At 46.5% G+C, this 15,839-nt stretch overlaps 1 protein-coding gene across 3 annotated transcripts in view; it reads right to left on the bottom strand.

The window, feature by feature from the left end:
• Positions 1-15,839, bottom strand: part of kank1a (KN motif and ankyrin repeat domains 1a) — a 52,363-nt gene that overhangs the window by 32,496 nt on the left and 4,028 nt on the right. Inside the window, exon 1 of one of the 3 annotated variants that reach the window (XM_085426515.1) lies at positions 12,007-12,104. The exons of the other annotated variants lie outside the window; for them this stretch is intronic. The gene's annotated coding sequence lies outside the window, so the exon portion shown is untranslated. Of the gene's footprint in view, positions 1-12,006; positions 12,105-15,839 lie in introns of those variants that run through there. 3 annotated transcript variants of the gene reach the window in all.

Consider the following 15,839-nt stretch of genomic DNA (forward strand, 5'->3'; position numbering starts at 1 on the left):
TCCCACAGCTTTCACTCGTGTTGTCAGCTCGCTCAAAGAAGCATTGTGGGAGAAATTCCGACTTAAGTGCTCCCGTGTTTGCTTTTGTGCCAAGCGAGCCCACTCTGACGACCTTTTGGAGACAGACCAATGAGATGCAGCGCTGCCTCCTGCGCTGCCCTTCTCCTCTGACAGCTGCCGGACAATGAACGACAAGCTAATTAAAGTGATCACAACATGTGGTGGAGCGAAGAAGCCAAGAGACGCCAAAACGAGAGGGTAAAATAAAACCATGAGCTTCTTTTAAAGAAACAAAGCCTCCACGTATTTTTCTGCAGTTTGTGTTACCTGAACAGAAACGATCTCAGGAATATTTTTGGAGGCTGTAATTATTAATAAACTACTTTCCCCTCCTTTTCAGCGAGCTCCAAACACTTGAGCCGGTGGGCCAATTATGGCGTTAATGAGTCCCACTGAGCTTGATCACAGCCAGGGGAAGGCGGAGGAGAGCTGCAGCTGTGGAGCATTGTAATGTACAGAGATGCAGGTCAGCGTCCTCCCTGACCCACAGTAATAAGAGATATCACTCTGTCACACATGCATGTAAGCTAATGAGCTGCAGCTACTGCTGAAAGCTGATTTTGCATGTTGCTGAGGCAGGCTGAGTTCACACCTCCTGTTTTTGGATGTTTGCCCCTTTAAAGCCCAGAACTACATGCTGTAGAGCGTTTCAAGTTTCTATATATTAATTATATCATAAATTTTAATATTATGGACTTAATGCATACATATTAACTACATAAACTGCAATAAAGTGCACTAAACTACAAAACAAAATTAAAAGAGTTTGTTTTTGTTACATATTTCTACTTACAGAAATTTAAGAGGCATCTCCCTCTAAACTGTAAATGCGAAACAGTTTCCAACCACACGCGGCCGCGCCGATGGGCTTAAAACAGGAACTGGACCATCTGCATTAAATACAAGTTGAGTTTTTTCCCAGAACTGGAAAAGAACAAAGCAAGCACAGACGAGAAGCGCTCGCAGGTCCTTTAGGTTCGAGGATGCGGACGGTCATTTTTATTGACACAGTCTAAACTCGTTGGTTTTTCCCAAAATTAAACAGATAAAAACGTGATTTTCTCAGAACCGAGTAAAACCAGCAGGTGATGTGTGAGCATCACTTACTGACACTTATAATAATCAAAATATATTAACATGCTTTATTCAGTATAACCTTAAAAGAAGAACCTGAGTCCATAAACTCTCTTTTGTGCAATTCAAGGTGTTGCCCCCTGGTGGCCATTAGAGCAACGCAGTTTAAGTCATGTTCCTGGTTAAAATGGGGACAAGGACCCGCCCCTGGGGGCTGGAAAGGCTCAGAGGACTCATCCACTGGACTTTCCCACCTTCAGTTGTCTTATGGAGTCCGTTTGTTTGTGCAGGGTTTAGGGGGGCTAATACACTCTTTCACAGCGTAAAGTTCATGTTACAAAAATACACAAGCTTCATATCTCCACAGATACGAGGCCCACATGCTCCAGACGACTGCTGCATTATCAGAAAAGTGTAGGTTTAAGGATCATGCAGCATGGAAGAGAAAATAAACTCTTATCGGCACACTTGCTGATGGGCATGCACTGGTGTGTTTACAGGCGCCGCTTCTTATTGGTGGAAACCTTAAAATCTGCACAGCTAACACACATTTGTGGAAACTGCTCAGAGTTTCTAAAGCGACACTAAGAATGCAGCTGCTTGTTCTTCAGAAAACACATGAAAGAAAGTGCGCAGGCTGTGGAGATAAAAGCAAGACCGGGTTCAGGGTCACGAGCAACACACCCACAGCCTGGTATCTTTCACTTATTCTCCCCGTCAGTCTGTTTCACATTCCTTTTTTAAGCCGACCTACATCTCTGAATAAAACTTTGTCTCAAATAAAATGGACCTATTCAACTCTTCCTGTGTACATTTAGGTCATTTTGTGTTCAGGCACAGAAGCCCACCAACCTGCATTTCAATCCTGTTTACGAGGGGCAGCCAATCAGAAGAAACCCTGATGCCCTGCGTAACAGAAATAAGGTTTATTTGGAGTATTTTGAACTCTGAATCATGCAAAGCTACTCTGAGTTTAGCAATTCCAGTATGTAACTAGAAATTAGCATAACACACCTTAAATAATTACAGTACTTGAACAGCTGTAGAACCGTCCCACGCACTGCTTAGAAGCACAACAGCAGCCCTGCTGCACTTCACTGTATCGTCAAACCACCACAAAGCTGTTACAACGCAGGCTGTGTGTTTATGCGGGTTGCTTTCAGAATCAATCAGGACTCCTGGGTTTTAATTGCACCTTAGAACACATATGCATCAACACTACAATGAGCGGGTGGAGGGAGGTTTGGAGTCTTCTCCCACCCCCATTCTCTGCGGCCTGCTGGAGCGGGAGGGCTAGTAGGAGGAGTTGGCCGTCCGACTGCGGTCTGGGGTGTGGGGCCTCCCTGCTGCCGCGGAGTCGGGGTGGTCTGCCTCTCCCCACCGCAGGGAAAAGGGTAACACCACCTGGGTCTGGGTGCAATTCCCCCCTCCAGGGGCGGGGGCACCTAGACCCGGTTTGTAGAGTACGCTTGGGGAGTGTGATTGTGTGTACAGCGTCTCTTTATGTCTGTCTCCACGTTGGTTGAGTGTGGAGTGAGTGCATATGAGAGCATGAGGGTGGGAATGGATGTTTGTGTCTGTGTGTGCCTGTATGTCTGTGTCTATATGTCAGGTTGGGTATCAGACGCCACCTCTCTGGGGACACCTCAGGCCCTCCAAGGTTTGGAGGCCTATCTCCCCCCACCACCACTTCCCCTGCCGGTGGCGGACTCCCTCAGGTGTCGGTGTGTTGGTGGTTCTTTGTGTCTGGGGGTGGGCGTCCGGGTACACACCGGCTCACTCCTTGGCGGCCGCTTGTCGGGGCCTGGGGCTCGCTCGGGCCCCTTTGGAGGTGGGGTGCCCCCGGCCTCTCGGCCTGGGGCTCGGTCACTCAGGCACAGCTGGGGGCCGGCGGAGCTCACGGGCGCGTCACTGCAACTCCCCCTGACTTCTGCTCCGCGGCTGCTGGGCGAGCCCTCATCTGGGACTCTCCTCAGCTCTTACTGGAACAGTGGCGCGGCTGCCCCTCTGTTGGTCTTCCTTGGTCTCTTGTGTTCTGGGGGCCTCTGGATGTCTGGAGTTTTGATCTCCTCCATACCCGCTTCACACCCTGGAGGACGGGGCTGTGGCCCCCCCACACTCCCTAGCAGATCATTACATGGAGAAACCTTTGGAATGCAAGCATGCTGATCCACACAGGTATGCACACATGGGTATTCACAGACGCGGACTAAAGCTTTCTTGGCTGCTGCCTCAAAGCACACTGTGCGCTGTCTATCTTGCGTGCTGCACAATATCGTTTATTATTTAGTAAATATTGATATCTATGACTAGCTAGTTTATTGTGATGGTGCTTTGTTTTCTCTATTATTATGTTGCTCTTTGTTGTTTGCTGTCTCCTCTGTTTGTTTTTTTTGTTTGTTTGTTTTCTCCATACAGGTGACCCAGGAGTTTTGTTTTTTTTTTTCTCTCTCTTCCCCCCCCTTCTCACCGTCTCTTCTCCCCTTTGGTTTTCTTTCTTTCTCTCCCCCTCTTTCTCTCATTCATTCCCCCTGTCCTATTTATTAAAAAAAAAAAAAAATGACAAAGGATGAACTGAAGCTCTGCCATCACGTAATGTCGCATACTGCTGTTTCTGATGTCATTAAAAAAAAAAAAAAAAAAGAATCAATCAGGACTCCCTGAAGAGGCAGTTTTATCTCTGGGGGCTGCAGTCCCAGCTGTGCCGCGGCCCAGGTCCCGGGAACAAAAGACACCTGCCAGATTCAGGCTTTCAAGCACAAGGGGAGCATGAAACCGCCTCCACACGATAAAGTGTTTTCCACTGAAAGCAGCTGGCCGTTCAGTTTGATAGAAATCTCATCATGACCGAGACGTAACAGAAAGCAGCGAATCACTGTGCAAACAACAAGCACGCAGGTTTTAACAAGCAGCCAAAGTTACAGCTGTAAACTCCTGAAAACAAGCGTCTGTTTTCATTTTCCCCTCACAACAAAACAGCCTTAATGTCAGGAAGTCTAAACGGCCTCACAAGCACCAGTTATGAAGCAGCATCAGACCTGCTGCTGCTCGTTTGTGGACTTTGCCTGTTGATAATTATCTATTGTAACTATGACTCCAGGAATCGGCCTTTGGGCAGAAGGTTAGCTGCCCACACATCCTGAGTTCTCTGCAGTCCCACCTCGGGCAGAACACATGGAATTCGTTAACGGTACATGGACCGGTTCTTGTATAGCGCTTTTCTACTCTGAGCACTCAAAGCTTTACACAACTTGTACATCCTCCCATTTGCAGAGGTCACACACCGGTGGATGCATCAGAGAGCTACATGGGGTTAGTATCCTTGAGCAGGATGGGGAACGAATCAGCAACCTTCCGGTTAGTAGGCGACCTGCTCCACCTCCACCAACAACTTAAAGATCATTTAATGGCCTAAAAACTGCCTTCACACTTCTTCTGATATTTCGACAGATTATCGGTCCAGTCTGGAGAAGCTGGAACGGATACTGGAGACAAAGTGCTGATTTAAGCAAGGTGGAGCGCCAGCAGCAAGGTGGAGCGCCAGCAGCAAGGTGGAGCGCCAGCAGCAAGGTGGAGCGCCAGCAGCATGTGTGAGGTGGACTGAGGAGGACTAGCTTGACTGTAAATAACAGTACACAGTAGAGTTGCACTGAGCCTAGAAGACCAGTACAAATAAATCAAATGAATACGTTTTAAGTCCTATTATCACATCTCACCATCATCATCATCATCATCGTATTAATAAACCCCAGGTTCTTAACGCTCAGTCAGTTAACCACTCTGCAGCTCATACCTGGTCAGAGAGCAGTTAATGTGAGTAAACTCTGTTCTTGAGTTATTACAGATCCTGTAGTTCAGCTTATAAATAAAAGCCTCAATTTAAATGTAATGTAGAATATATTAATGTCCATCTGCTGAGCGTGTCCGCCCCAGCTGGTCCCGACGCTGGCTGCCTTTGTGCGCTCTTAGCTGGCCTCATTGTTTGTCATGGAGAGGTTAATGTGGTGACATCAGTGCTAGCCCTGATTAACTGGCTTTAGCGTCATTTGTCATCGGGGATATCGAGCATGCCATCTCGGGGGCTGGCCGTTATCCCTACTCTGTTACTGGGACGACAAAGCAGCCTAAATACAGCGATTAAGAGTTTATTCTGGCTCCCAACTGAGGGGTCGTCTGGAGAAAAGACTCCTCATTTATATGATCACAGCAACGAGAACGTTTAGTAACAAGGAAGGTGATCGAGGCTCCCAAATCCTGCATTTAGTCCTCGTTAATTCAGTGTTCCCTCTAAAGCTTTTCACTGACACGAAGCACTCGTGTTTGCCAAGAAGAAAGAGGAACTCAAGGATGGACTTGAGAAAAGAAAGAAGACGAGAGGAAAGGAGGGAGGGGGGAGGCAGGGAGAGAGGATTAATCCCATTAGCTAAATGATTTGTTCCACTGAGGGAGGGGGAGGAAAGTACAGGGAGAGAAGGGGGGTGTTTGAGGGGAATGACAGTAATGACCAGGCACTAACCTCTCCCGTTTTCCCCGTTAGCATCAACAGCGCTTGAAGCCGTCCACACGTCACTTGACGCCCTAATCTGAAAGTCTAATTTGTTCCCAAGAGGGGAAGCAGAAAAGGAACCACCAAATAAAAGTGGGGGACACGCCAAATTCAAACAAAACCATGACCCACAAAAGATAAAACCTCCCAAACAAGCCTTAAAAAGTCTCATTATCTGCTTCGAGAACAAGTTTACACAATTTAAATTTAACATATACGATTAACAAGAGTAAAGCAGAGCGTTAGCATCAGCGCCAGAAGAAGGAATCGGTGAGAGGTGCAACCTCCAACCCTGACAGCACGGCTCGTTACAGCAAACCTCAGCAGCTTCAGGAAGTCGTTAAACACCAAATGGGTGTCTGGCTCAGCGAGACGCCGCTCCAGGTGAAGACAGACGAGACGTGGACGGTGTCGACGTCTGCAGAGGACATCATCAGCGATGTTTAACAAACGAAAACCGGTCCGAGTCGGAAAACTAACATTTATTTTGCAGCTAGTAAATCATGCACATCTCTAAACATTCATAACATGAATTCGGGGCTAAGACTAAGCTCTGGACATTTAATGCAGATGTAAATTCATCTGCACGGTCGGGCTCGCGTCAGATTACCAGCCATCGCTGGGTGGAGGAAGTGGGAATAACTGTGGGACTAACTAATGACTTCCGTGTTATCCTTTTCATTATCTTGGCCTCGCAGGGTCGCAGGCTATGAAAACAGTAGCATGCCTTCATAGGTATAATGCAACACATTGTATTGTGTTGGCAGTGGAGGGCTGAGGGGGCGAGGCGGGGCGGTCTTCCCAGCGGGAGTCATCCCGATCAACAATAGCAGCAGCATTCCTCTGGAAACACTGTGGCATTGTGGAGGGCGTCTGTTCGCTGGGAGGATCGCCACTTCCACCAAAACAAAGGGATGAACTCATTCTGGGAATGTTTTGTGTCACCTTTAGGAATGACAGAGTAACTTTTGCTGTCCAGCTTTTCCTACCTGTGAACAGTCATATTTACTAAACTGACTGCGTGTTTTGACAGCGATGAGTCAAATTCCCACACTCGTCAATCCGTCCGGCTCCAAGAATGACTGCCCGAATATTTCATCTCAGCTTCAAGCATCCGTTTTGTTTCTGGCTTGCTGAACTTTGCTGCACATTTACACTGCAAACATAAACTCAGTGGTAGATCTGTGTTTGTCTTATCAGAGATAGAAATGTTGCTGTAAATACACGATACTGTATGACAGATGTAGGGTTTACATCACTGCGCTGAATCCTCGCTGCAGTGCATTTATTGCATTTACACCTGTGCACCGGTGACTCTGCATTACTCTGCAGACTGATGAGACAACCTGAGCTCTTCCTGTTCCAGTTAAACACAGGAAGGAGAGAAGACTTCAGACCTGACAGCCTGTAGGTGCATCACAGATCAGCCTCACACTTAGAGATGGGGGATTTTCCCATCATGAGCCCTGAAAACAGGACTACAAACAAACATGCAGCAGCCATCTTTAACGTCTGAACTAACGTCTGGTCCTGAACTAAAATGCAAATCTGGTCTGGTTGCTGTTGAAGTAGCCAAAGTAACAGGAAGCCGTTTCCTCAGGAGATTATTGTCCTGCTGGGATGAATCTCCTCATAACTCCAGCTGGGTGTCCAACCTTATTCTGACTTTTAACAGAACAGAGTTCATTATGAATTATAACAAAAGCGTCTCTAAAACAGAGCCCAGAAGGTACAGCTCATGAGCAAATATTGACTCGAATGTTGGCCTGTGCTCTTCTATTATTTCAGCTTCACTGGAGGACAAGAACAATGTGGGAGCAGTCTGGTGGCAGATGTCACTGAATATGCAAAAGACAGGAAGGAAGAGCAGATGCATCGACCAGTAAAAGCAGATAAAACCGATACTGGTGGAAATCTGTGGCCAAAGCCTGACAGGAAACAAAACTCGGCCCGTTTCTGTTTAAAATGAGCTCAGTGGAAAAGTGATCGCCACGCTGCAACTCTAAAGTGGCTCTATCAAATAAACCCATTAAGCAGAGTTGTCATTATCAGACCATTAAGCTGAGACGCCACAAACACACTCTGCGGCTTCAAGAACCAAACTCGAAGCAAACAGACCTGCAAAAATAAAACTGGACAAACAAATTGATCAATTTTAAGGATTAACATTAACTACTGTAGCTAAAGTCTACTGCATTCATCTATCCGATTCATGTGGCAGCAGGCTGCATCTGAAGCATCCCATGACGTTCCCAAGCCAGATGACCCTCTGCACAACCCCGAGAACTCCAGTGGGTTCTGGGTGTCACCTCTGAGTATTCCCACAAAAACCTCCAAGAGAAGCATCCAAGAACCACCTCAGCTGACTCCTTGGGACATATTAGAGCAGCAGCTGCTTCGGTCATCTGCGCTCTTCACCCGAGCTCCAACGCTGGACCGAACCACCCAACACAAGATGGGGGGATGTGTTGGCATGGACAGAGGCTCCTGGCAGGGTCTCCCAGGACACAGACTAAAAGCATGTATTTACAAACTACAACGTGGGTCATGATATGGACTCTGGATAACTTGTATGGAAGTAAAAACCAGGGCCTGTAGAGCCAGTGCAGGGAGGGGAGCTTGCAGGCATGTGTCTGGTGCTCAGGCTTGGCCATGCATAGCCAGAACAACGAGGATCCTCTAGCCCGAGGGCTGACCGCTCCCAGGGACAGCCATTATGGTCAGGAGTATTGTGGGTCGGGCAGCAGGCCTGTGTGTGACCCTCAGCACTGCACTGGGGTCTGGATGTGTTTAAAGAACAACAAAACCAAGGTAATCGTACAGAACGTGGGAGAAAACAAAACAAAGTCAGATCTGCCCGATCTTCACGTGCTAACCTCGAGCTGCTGCTGCTAACACGCACCAGCTGTTTAAAAAGTGCAGTAAAGACACAAACTGTCCATAACGATTAAAAAGTACAATAAAAACAAACAAAGTGATTTCAGAGCAGCAACAGAAAACTGTTCTCTGCTTCCTTCATCACAACAGCAGCGCTGCCATCAGCCAGCGCGCTGAAACAACAACCTGCTCTCTGCTTTGAATAAGCAAAGCAGCTCCACTTGACTGTGGGCGTGGGTCACTGGCACGTGACATCTTACGAGCCCCCCCATCCACGACTAATGGTTACTGTGCATGACTACCAAAGTACAATATTTACAGTACGATAAGACAGATGTTCATGACTGCAGCTTTTGAATACGAGCTTACGGTTGCTTCTCCCAACAAAGACGATGTTAATCGAGCGAGACCATTTTCAACAACGACAAGATCAGAGATTTATGCACAACATAACCCAATTACTGCTTTGCTAAAACCTTAAACCAACAAAGCCGCGTCCTGATGGGTAATTTTCCTTTCCCACAGCGTTACCGTCTGAGCCGTGTGATTAGAACAAATAAAACTAATTACACAACGCGCAGCATCCAACGTCAGCGAGAATTACTTCTGTTTACTCAGACAACAAGCCCATCAATGGATTTCAAACATGTCCTTAATGAAGAACATTCACATCTGTGAGTTTGTTCCATCTAAACGATCTGTGGCACCACACACACACACGAGCCTGAGGATGCAGGTGTGCAGCAGTCTGTAGATTGATGAGTAAAGCTTGTGCATGTCTGTTCCTGCCTAACAGACGATTAATTTTCTCTAAATGGTTTATAAAACCAAAGAATTAAAAGGAGCTGAAATTTTACATCATTCCTAATAAGAACTGAATCTGAGATGATCACGTAGGAGGTTTCTGATGGACCTGCATCCACTCCCATCTTCACACGTCATACATCCTTCTCAGCTGCTGCAGTGTGGATTTGAAGTATGTAGGACCTTTAATGCTCTCCACTACAGGGGAACGAGGACTGGTATCGCCATGGTGATGTGCCCGTCACTTTGTGGAGGCTGAAACCTGAGAGGACGCCAGGCCATTAGCAAGCCTACGTCACCGCACCACCGCGATGAGGACACACACAGCCAAACGCTGTAAACCGGTCGCTATAGTAACACCATTTCAAAGTTCATCACTATCAAATTTATCATCGATACTCGTCCCCACTTGAAAGTTTAGGTGTGGAAGCGCAGCCTCGTATGAAAACGTGCCCATGTGTGCTGACAGGAACATTAACCAGCCCAGATAAGATCAACGGTGCCAGCAGGGAGTCCATCTCCACTGTAAGCCCAGCTGACCGTAACAGGAAATGGTTTACTGCTGAAGTTTAACAGTGAAACGCCCGACCTCCTTCAGGACGGTGTTTATACACCAAATCAGAGGCATGTAACCACAGACGGCTTTCATGAAAGCCGTCTGGCTGGAGAGGTGTTTCTATATTGACGGAGCTTCGTCACCTGCCTGTGGAAAGTTCCTGAAACTGATGCAACGACCTCTACGACAATTTGTTACCACAGCTTGAAAGACTTCACTGTACCGGACGTGCTCCTCGCACTTACGCGCTTCGCTGTCGATTTGCAGGTTTGCACAAATGGCTGCCATCTGTGTTACAAACTGCCACAATTTGTGACGCTGCAAAAAAAAAAAAAATTCCCAAATGTCCGGCTGATTACTTCCACAAGGATGCAAAGCATACAAAGAGTTTCCTGCCTTTCCTGCAGCTTGCAATTACAGTAGATCTGATAAAGTGACCTGATACAGGCCAAGAGGACAGCTGCTGTGCAGGGTCTGTGTGGGGGATCGTAACCCACATCTTTGCCTGCTCTTATACTGCATGAAGCTCCACAGACTGTCGGCCGTGCTCTACACATCACATTTAAATGAGACAAATGAATGCTACAGTTTCCCTCCATACACAGTTGCAGCAGGTACAGGCTGCGTCTTTCACTTTCTCACCTGAACCCCTTTTAATGCTTTTCTGCATTTGGTCCTCAGGTTGCCAAGTTTAGGCAAGACGGAGACGTGGCAGAGAGGCAACCAGCTCTCTCCTCATGAAGGATTTTTCCAGAGAAACCAGGAGGATTAAACGTTGAGGATTTTGGCCCACAGATAAACAGATGCACTGGTTAATCACCATCAGCTCAGTGCTGGTGTACAGCAGTTTTTAATTATTAAACTAAACATAATGGGGTAGTAGGGAAACCTTGCCACTGCATGCTACAGCCATACAGCCCAGTGTGCAGCACATGTAGCTGACTACACCTCACAGCTGAGCAGTGCCTTCAGGTAAGCATGTGTGAAGTCGATTACCCTTCATTTACTGATGTAATCAGATTTATTACTTCTGTATTGACCCTAAAAACAACTCGAGCACTGTTCAGGCTTTAATGTGGACTCAGCTGTAACTCGTATCACACAATTTCAGTGACTCTGGTCCTCCTGAATCAACACGCGGTAGGAAATAAAGTCCTCGTGGCTCTTCTTTAACCGCCTTCCTCCATTCATCTCATCTCTCGTCTACAACCACTTCTTGTGGTGAGGCCACAATGCAACTGTGTAGTGCATCTCTCAGTTCAAAAACATGCTAAAAACCACAAGGTCACATGACTGAACACAGCATCACTCTGCAAGCGATCAGGAGGTTGGTTTTGAAAGCACCCAAGAAAAACAAGTCACATCAGCCTGCGTCTCATTAAAGATGCCAAAACTTTTCAGACAGCTGCAGAGCCCCGAGAGTCGGAATGTGCAGAGTGGCAGCTGTAGACACAACCAACCACCGCCCCCCTCGCCCAGCAAACCCCGGCTGTACCCTTGAACCGGTTCACACTAACAAGCAGATAAAGTGAATGACTTGTACTAGCAGCATTTAACATTGCGTGCTCTCTGCAGTCAGAGCAACGACAGCAGCGTTTCACGCAGGTTTATCTCCCGAGCAGCTGCAGTAACACCGTCACACAGCGGCGGCATCTCCACACGCAGACTTCACTGCGTTCCTCCTGGATAATTTGTTCACACGCACATCAGCATCCACGTTCTGGTCAGATAATGGTAATGGCATGTGACATGAGAAATGTGTAAGAGCACGATCCAGGTTCATCTGAGCAGTTTATGTGCACCAACATCCGAGTGTAAATCTGAACTCAAACCCAGGTTACAAGCTCAGCTGGCTTTCCAAACCAGGGATCAGATGCTTACATGAACAACACACCCAACACCCGAACTGTGACTACGACCATGACTCAAGCTTCCTGTTCCCCACATCTCCTTCTGATAACATTCACTGGTCCCACCATGCAAACGTTAAAACCTGCACCAGCAAGTTTTAGAAACTAAACACAACTTAAAAAACCAAAACAATAATACTACAACAGCTGTATTGGTAACTGCTGCACCTTTTACTCACCTTCCTCAGTTAGAAACCTGTAAAAGCATTTCACAGAGCTGCAGCTGGCACAGAGCAGCCAGCGCTACCAGAGAGAAACGAGGGATTACAGCAGAGACGTCACCCGGCGCCGTCTCACACGGCACAGCCAATCGCAGCCCGGCCACGCAAACGCTGAACACACACACACAGAGTAACCTGACAATAGCAGCCAGTGAGGGAGGCTGTAATATGAGCAGCACGGTGACCACTGGGCCGAGGCTCTCGGCCGTAAACAGCGGCATCCCTGACAGGGAACAAAACTCAACAGCCCTTTCTGAGCTGCAGAGGATGATGGGAGATTCAGACCGAGAGCTGCCAGCAAAAAAAGCTGCACAAGGAAAAACTCTCAAATAATGAGCGCTAAGGTGTATTTTTAAAGTGCTTTACTGTATATACTCTGCTCACAAAAATGGGCATCATCCATTTCCCTCAAAAAACAAACAATGAACCAAGAATGAAGACATTTGTATTAAATTCATGCTAAGGTTTGTATGTAAACTAGGCTTGAATGTGTCCCGCGCACAGCTGGCTGCATCTCTAATCAGCAGGTCAGGTTCTGGCTAACGTGAAGCCCCGTCAGACCCCCGGACTGTGGAATGCTTCGACTTGACAAGCAGAGTCTGTGCATGCCTGCATAGCTGAGGGATTATCACAGTATCAACTGAGCCCTGAATCCCCTTTGCACCTGCCTTGTCCTGCTTAATGCACAAGAAACGTGTGGGATTTCTCGCTCCCTCCTCTCTGAGACTGCTCACCTTTCATTCATCAGCAGCTCTGAAAGGATAATGACAGGCTGCGGGTGAGACGTTTTTAAGAAGCGACACTTCCCCCTGACGTGCAGAGCAAAGGATGTTTGGTTCAGAGGAGTCGAATGTGCCGCTGCTCCCCGCCTGCAGCTCCAGAGTTTTGTGGTTGGAACAAGAAGACGGGCTAATAGCTCGTTTCGTGTGTTGGACGCCTTCGTTTCTGATCTACATGCACCACAAAAGGGAGTCAGCTGCCAGCGCCTGATGCACCATACAATAGTTCTTACTTTCAGTTTTAATGAAGTTTTCTCAAAGAATTATGAAATATGCTGTAGAAAACGGCTTCTGTGAATACGAGGAGAGAAGTTAGCAACAGTCCTTCATAGGGATGGGTATCGTTTAGGTTTTATCCGATACCGGTGCCAAATCGGTACTTTTGAAACGGTGCCGGTGCTCAAACCGGTGCTTAAAGAATGGAGAACACAAACTTGTCCAAAAATCTCTCATGTTCAGCTGTTTTTTGTAAAAATATAACAATGTTAGCCTTTTCTGCAGCTATGGGGCATATTTGGTATCACTCTTGGCTGGAAGCAGTGCTTAAACAATGGAAAAAACACAAACTTTGTCCAAAAACCTCTCATGTTTAACTGTTTCCCACTTTTTCTTTGGTCATTTTAGCCTTTTTGGCCAGGGTGAAGGGAGCATCTGCCATCAAACAAGAAGACAGCCGCATGTAGCTATGATGGTGTTTGCTAGTTCACCTTACATGCATTAATGTAATCACGTGGTTAGCCTACTCAACGTAAATTAGCTACTCACGCAGAGAAGAACGGCTGCTGCCACCATCATCCTCATCATTTCTGCTACACTGGCAGGGCTAGGGGCCAGGACTCTCCTCTTCGTGTTTTTGGGGGATGTTGCATAACAGGCAACCCACCCGCAGTAGATGTGCTCGGTGTGAGGTCTCGCAGCAAGCTATCAAATACGGCGCATTTCTGGGCTTTTAAAAAAACGCTATGTGTTTCATCGGATTCTTGGTGTTACCTCCTTTGACAGTATCACAGTATCAGCTTAAAGCACTTGTTGCTGCTGAGTTTGCATATTTTGCTGTGAAGTACAGCCAGACTTTTGACCGCTTCGCCTTGGACATTTTTAATCTGTAGCTCTGCTCTAACAGAACGTACGTACCTGGCCCCGCCTACTATCCTCGGAAACGTAAAATGATTGGCTAGAATCTAAAGTGTATCACAGGTCAGGAAAAAAAAGCACCGAAATGTGCGCTGCTTTTCGGTCTGGTTACTACCGTTTATGTCAGAACCGGTGCCATCATGGCACCGGACACCGGTACCCATCCCTAGTCCTTCACCAGCACATGAACCAGTGCTACACCTGCTGCAGGTGCTGGTGCTACACCTGTAAGCCACGACGGTGCAGGTCAGCGAGCAGTTTGCTGAGGTTAGGAACAGCTGAACTTTCAGAGCTTTTCTGGGAATTATCTGCTCGGAAAACTGACAGCATGGCTTCATGGACAGATGATGGTCACCATGTGAACAACTCTATATGAAAGTCTTAGTGATGTTAATGATTCTGTTGGTTTCATCGTTCAGATTTTGATTTTATGACCATTTACCGAGATTTTTATTTGCAAGTATTTGTTCTGCTCCAATAAATATAAATCATATCAATAATATTCAAATTTTCACCTTGATAAGAGAAAAACTGCACAAATTAATAAATGCCACCCAATTATTTATACTTATTTTAATATAAAATAAAGGTTTTTAGTCATTTTTCTTAAAACACACAAAAAACCCTCCAGTTATTTTATAATCCAAAGATTTCCTTATACATTTATTCAAATGTTTTAATACCAACAGGTCCAAATGAAATCAAAGTCACATTTATTTCTATCCTAAAAGGTTAACAGATTCTTACACGACACGAGCACTGATCTGAAACCTCCACAAACAGGTGCCTGGAGTAATAAACATTTATACATGCCCGGAAATATTTGTTGTGTGACTCGAGAACAAAAACTTGTTTACTAAAAACGAGCAAGCTGAAAACTGATTTCCCAGAATGCCACACTGGATGAGTGTGTGAGGCGTCAGCTCTACACTGGAAGAATAACTTCCTTCCCCTGTAAGGGTTGGTGTGCAACGGTGTTCCCGCTTTAGCCTCAAGTTCCACGCACCATCACTCCTCCCATCAAAGTGAAAATTAAAAACAATCATTTATTGCAAGTCTTGTCAGGCAGAGCGCGTTTCGGCACATTGATTCAAAAGGTCCCATCAGCACTGCAAAGATCGAGTTTTCCACAGCCGACACGAGCGAGGCCGACACCAACACAAATATTTAAGTAGAAGACCCCGTCACAAATCTGCTGCTGTCCCAACAGCTCGGGTGGTTTAAAGAAACGAAGTCTGTGAGGAGCCGAAGCTGAGAAACAAAAACGTCTCATTTAAACTCTTAATTTCATAATGTCAGAGGTCAATGATCCCTTATTGATCGTCTGTGATACGACGAGCATGTGACGACTGTGAGGGAACATGAAAGAAAGAACGGGATTAACATACCAGGAAACAAAACATCTTTGTGAAACGCACTCCGAGGTTTAGGCAGGGTTAATCCCAGCCACAGAGAGCAAAAAGCTTCACTCCTTCATGTTCGCCGCAGCAATCTTCTACCCAACGAGAATCTCGCAAGTTGAAGCATGCAGAAATGAATCATCAGCAGGCGGAACAACATAAAACACTATCCGGGGCTCTTTGGCGGGCCGCTGACATTCATCGTGATAGCTCATGTGTCCGCTTGTTCTTATGTAAGTTGTCAGTGAAATTCAAAGTCACAACAACTTCACCTGGTTTGTTTCATAATCTCTGCAGGTAGAAGCGACCGGGATCATGTTTACCGTCGGCCTCGTCGGGCTGCTGAATCACCCAAAATGTTGGCTGTGCAGAATAACTCCAGCTGCAAGTCATCCATGCAAAACTAGATACCCCAGACACCAAACATCTGTAGAAGAAACTAAATAATCTCACCTCTGCTTTAAGTATCAGTCCAACA

Source organism: Rhamphochromis longiceps, linkage group LG12 (assembly GCF_057381845.1).
Source record: "Rhamphochromis longiceps isolate RC_006_pf linkage group LG12, R_longiceps_female_GT1.1, whole genome shotgun sequence".
Classification (NCBI taxonomy): domain Eukaryota; kingdom Metazoa; phylum Chordata; class Actinopteri; order Cichliformes; family Cichlidae; genus Rhamphochromis; species Rhamphochromis longiceps.